The sequence below is a fragment of the Asparagus officinalis genome, chromosome 7, assembly GCF_001876935.1.
Source record: "Asparagus officinalis chromosome 7, Aspof.V1, whole genome shotgun sequence".
NCBI classification, from domain to species: Eukaryota; Viridiplantae; Streptophyta; class Magnoliopsida; order Asparagales; family Asparagaceae; genus Asparagus; species Asparagus officinalis.
Genome location: NC_033800.1, coordinates 20,483,901 through 20,489,625, shown reverse-complemented (window position 1 = coordinate 20,489,625; position 5,725 = coordinate 20,483,901). Strand labels below are relative to the sequence as shown.

Sequence of the window (5,725 nt, the reverse complement as noted above, 5' to 3'; positions counted from 1 at the left end):
TGGTGTAGTTCCACTCTCCTCTGGAATTTCACTATCATCTTCAGGAATAGGTATGGACCTACTAGACCCAATGTTAGCATACACAGGCCTAACAAATTCACCCTTAGCTTGGTCATCACCCATGATAGTTTGTAAATTTTTGAAGTGAGGTAGGGGTTTGTTTATGTACGCTTTGAACTTAGATTTGGATTTGTCCTGCAATAACAAACAATCATAAGTTGTGAACCAAATGTATTAATTACTAATGACAATGTGGATGCTGAATGTTATACCTGAGACCACGATTTCAAGGTTTCGTCATCCAGTGTAATCATTTTATTTATTTCATCCCACCCAGCTCCACTTATATCAAGGCAAGTCTTCATGTCATTGAATTTGTTTCTCAAGCATTTCAAGTGGTTAATGACATGTATATGAGTGAAATCAGTCCTAAATTGCATGTTGATTTTCATCGCTGCCATTTTATAAGCTTCTGCCTTGAAGTTCTTGTCTAGCTTTAGCCCATCTAATGCTAATTCTGCAAGATAAGGAATGAGAACGTCATCGTGCTCTGGAAGCCAAAACTTATTAGCCACACCTCTTGAGTTCAACCTTGCCCCCAGGCCCGATTTCTTATGAGTTAATTTTTTCCCTTTTTTCATTGGTGAAGTGTGCTCCTCACCATCAACATCATGAATAACCTTCTCTGCTGAATCACCAGTGTTTGGTGAAAATTGATTAGGTCCACTACTTTGAGAACTGGCTGTGGGAAATAGCAAACCTTGTGGACTGCTTAACATGCTCTCGTATGACATTGGTTGCTGTGTCATTCCACCATAATTAACATCATATAATGAGAATGGTGAGAATGTATGATGTGGTGAAGAGAAAGGTTGTGGTTGCACAGGCGTGAAGTTCATGTTTATGTTAGCAGCTGGATTTGGCGGAGCATTAGAATGAGAAGGCAGGGGCTGCTTATCTGCCTGATTGTTAACCATACCTAATATATATTGAACAAGTAGACATTATTATTAAAGAAAGCAAAATCAATATATAATATGCATGCATTTAGCAATTTGCGTTAGAAAAGGAATATACGAAACGCCTATATGTATAGAAACAACATGAAAAGGTCGAAGATGATAATCGTAGTAATGTTTAGTACATGCTAAGAAACATTAAAATGGATAGTTGCGAACAATAAGAAAATAATACAAGTTATTACATCGAGATAGAACAAACATCACATTAAGCTAAACCACTTTCCATTGTGTTACCACCATTATACTTTGCACAATAATCCACCCACATCGCCCAAGCAATTTGATCTCGTAGCTCCTTCCATTCATTTCTTGAATCTCGATCCTCTCTCTGTGTCCTAGTTTGAGTATAATCCACCACACTTGAGTCATCGTCATTTGTCACTTCCCCATTATCTTCATCAATGTCTATATTTTCATTTAAAATATCATCATCTGGATCTTCTATAGCAATGAAATTATGTAACACGGTACACGCTAGTACAATGTCCATTTGAGTGGGAAATGGATAATTTGGCTTCGCCGATAGTATTTTAAATCGGTTCTTCAATATACCAAATGTGCATTCAATTTTTTATCTTAAACTTGAATGCCTTAAATTAAACAACTCTTTTCTATTCTTTGGTGTCCTACCGGTGTGCTCTTTTAAATGATATCGTACACCGCGATATGGGGATATGAAGCCTGGCATTGTGGTGTATCCAGCGTCACATAGGTAATATTTACCTACATTACAATTAAACAATATCTTCATATCACACTATTGACAAGTATTTAATTTTTTTCTTAATTGTGAATAAGTAAGAATTAATACCATCATAAACTCGAAGCCCATAAGGCTGTGGTCTCGACAAAGCATCTTGTAATATCCTATAGTCATTTGCTGCTCCCTCCCACCCAGCTAGGACATAGGTGAATAGTTTATTAGGGGTGCATGCTGCTAGGACGTTTTGTGTCACACATTTTCTCCCTCTAAAACGGGCAACTAGGTTACTGGGTAATACTACGTCAACGTGTGTGCCATCTATCATACCAATGCAATCCTATAAAAAAATATAAGTTATAATATATTCAATAAAATACATATTCACTTTAAAACAGATGTTGAGGTGTATGTATTATTTTTACCTTGAAGTAAGGAAAATAATTTGGGTTGTTTGCAATCTCTGCAGGAACTTCATTTGGAGCTTGCTTCATATAGCGATCACGTAACCCATTCATTGCTTGTAGGACTTTATTGAAATACCTACTCACTGTTTCTCCCGATCTTATGAACTCAGTCCTTATTATTCTATTTTTAGTTTTATGCCCCACTATACTCAGGAACATAGCGAGCTCTTCTTCGACTTGTACATGTCTGGAATCCTTTAATAAACAATTTTCTTTCATTACTGTAGCAAGTTTAAAAAAGGCACTCGGTCTCATTCTAATGTAAGACCGACAACTATCACTATAGCCTTCCAATACACGTTTGAAGTGAGCTTCTCTGCAATAAATTTTTTGGATTTTTTCCTCCTTCGTACAAGATGAAATTCTCTTGCGCTTAGCACGCATTCTCAGAATACATGTTATTATTGTGACCACCGCAGACACAGCTGTATTAGCACACATCCTCTTCAATTGTTCTTCATCTACGTTATCCATCTAAATCCATTGTAAAATTAGCATATATTTACAACTTAACAGTAATAATGTTTGGAAACTAAAGATAATTAAATAACTAATAAAAATATTAAAATCGTAAAACCATATATCTACATATCCACAAATATATATCAAGTAGTGAAACAACTATTTCATATTTTGCACCCTAAGCATGCACGCTGATCAAACAAATATAATTAATGTTTTCATTCCAAGGTTTAGTCATTTGAAGGACTACAACAACAACAACCCCAGAGAACCAAAGCTCAATAATCAACTATATACCAAAACCCTTGATTCATGAGAGATTAGACATGTAGATGCCAAGCAGTTGCGAATGAAACCCCACTGACAAATAATTCTAATAAAATCAGTAATAAACTATATACCAAATGAAACAACCACCGAACAATACCCTTGTTTCAATAATTAAACATATACCAAAATCAATAATTCCACTACTAATGTTAATTTCATCAGAGCAAGCACAATTAAATAATCACATTAAAATGGTTAAACTGATTTATACATGCAGATGCCAAGCTGTTGCGAAGGGAATAATTCAGAAATTGATGTCGTTACCAACAAACCCCACCGGACGGAACAACCAGCAAACCCAAGAACCCAACAACAATATCAAAGATCAGCGGGAGAAGAACAACCAGCAAACCCATAAATTGATGTCGTTACCAACAAACCCCACCAGCCAAGAACAATATCGAAGAACAGCGGGTCGCGGGAGAAGCCGAGCCCAAAATCTAGGGCAAATCCACAAACCGAAACCCAAATAATATCGAAGAACAACGGAAGAGGAGGCGCGAAGAAGCTTGGGGAGAGGCGGGAGAAGAAATGGGGAGTTGCGATTCCAGAGCTAGGGTTCGAAATCGAGAGGATTAGGAATCAGAAAACGAAAACCCCAGAACGATGTCAGAATTCTCGCCCAAATCCTCTCCCCCCCTCCGATTTGGGTGTCTTGAAAATACGCCAACCGTTGCAACTTTATGGATTTCATAATCCATAAAATTTTCCCCAGCCAAACTCTAGAATAGGATCCACAAAGATTTCATAAATTACACTTTTGTCACTGTCAGACCCCAAATACTAATCCTTTTCTATAAAAGGGTGAAACAAACAGCCCCTAAGAGTAGAAGATACATGTTTCCTTGGTGAGTCATTAAATTTGAAAAAAAACAACTCCACGTTTTTATCTTTTTTATGTCGAAGTCGATAAGGATTAATGAAGAAATTTCGAAGATAAAAAAAAAGAAAAATCTTAAGGTACCGTTTGGCAAAGGGTTAAGTGAGGGGTTAAGGAGACTTAACCCCTTCTTAACCTGCCAAACACAACAAATCTATATAAGGGTTAAAGTGAGTTAACCCTCCATAATTTGCCAAACATAAAAAATATAGAAGGGTTAAGTTAACCCCTCTAGAGGGGTTAAAATGAGTTAACCCCTCAAAATGAGGGGTTTACTAATACTCCTATTTAGATGGAATAAGAATTAACCCTTCTAATTATAAAGAAAATAGTCAAAATCATTGTTATTCCCAAACACTAAAATTAATCATAAGGGCTAAAATAAAACTTATTTAACGGGTTAATAATTTAGTCCTTCGGATTATCAAATGGGCTAAGTACATTAATCCTTCTCTTTAACCTCTCTTCATTAACCCTTTGCCAAACGGGGCCTAAAGGGCTAAAAAGAGTCAACTCCGCATTTAAGCTTTAAGCTGCTTAAGCACCTATTTTTTGCCCCTACCTACCCCGTGCTGAAAAATCTAGCTAGATTTGGCGTCCCAAAAGACTTCGAGGGTGTCGATCAAACTCCTCATCGATTAAAGGGGCTACACTACATTTTCCAGAGTAAATTATTCAGTAAAGGATCAATGCAATCTCTCTCTCCACTCCATTTCCTTCTATCTGCTCTCGCCGGAGCTACGCCCCTCATCTCTCCCTCACTTCCAGTGATCTCTTTGTAAAGAAACCAAACCCTAATTTCGTGTTCTTCAATCTTTTTATTCTCGATCGAAGAGGAATTGGAGCATGGATGGCGCCTTTGCCTAAAGGATCCCTTCCTGATCTCAAAGCTTTAGGTATGCGATTTTCCTCCGTTTTTTTTTGATAAAAAAGAGTTCTTTTTGTGTTTGAATTATTTGTATTTTGCAGTTTCTGTTAAATGTTTCGATTAAAAGATAGATATAGGGCTGCGTGAGTAACTAACTGTGATTTTGATGGAGTCTCAGCTAAAGACATTTCCTTGGAATTGCCAAGCTGCTCTCTTTGTTTAAAAGTGGGTTCTTTGCAGCATAGACTAGGGTTTTAGTAAGCTTGGTATAAGGATGATGTAATGGGGCAATTATAATAGGATTTTTCACTGAAGAAGCAAATGAAGCTTCTAGAAAATATAGTTCAATTTTTATTCGCTAGATCCTGAACTTGTGATATTTAAACCCGTATCCAACTTTTTAACATAGGGACCATGTATAAATTGCAAATCTGTGCGAAAATATTTCTGAGGTACATATATTTAACCTAGAGATTGGTTAACTTTAAGTCAACTCTTGGTACATATGGCCGATTTTAAGTTTGAATCTTCAGGAAGTGTTTAGAATGGTCTCAAGAATGGTGGTTTGTTCAATATGAAGTGTGCGTCAAACAGGTTTCATATAATAAGCTCGTCTATGTGGAAACTTTAGAGTTTATTCAAGAAACACTGTTGCTAGTATGGGAACATTGTGCATTGCATACAATGGTATATGTCTACAGAAGGGGAAGAAAATATGTTCCTTTGTCAAGTTATTATTTAATAACTTTTTAATGATCAATGCTGATGTTGAGGATTAACATGAAACAAATGAATACATAGTGCATTACCTGGACCATCATACGTCTCTTTGAAAAATCTTGAAGGTCAGCAAATATATGATACTTTCTTGACATCAGTAGGTTGGTCACTATTGTATCATGCATGAGGCACCTGTCATGTTAAAGAAACATCTGTAAGAAGTAATAGGATCATAATAATAGGTCACTGAAGTTGGAGCAAAGTTCTTGATATACT

The 5,725-nt window shown here is 36.5% G+C and overlaps 1 protein-coding gene across 3 annotated transcripts in view; it reads left to right on the top strand.

The window, feature by feature from the left end:
• Nucleotides 4,449-5,725, top strand: part of LOC109847965 (transcription factor TGAL1-like) — a 19,606-nt gene continuing 18,329 nt past the window's right edge. The window contains exon 1 of one of the 3 annotated variants that reach the window (XR_002248664.1): nt 4,449-4,757. The gene's annotated coding sequence lies outside the window, so the exon portion shown is untranslated. The remainder of the gene's footprint in view (nt 4,758-5,725) is intronic. The other 2 variants (XM_020417197.1, XM_020417196.1) reach the window with 2 other exon arrangements.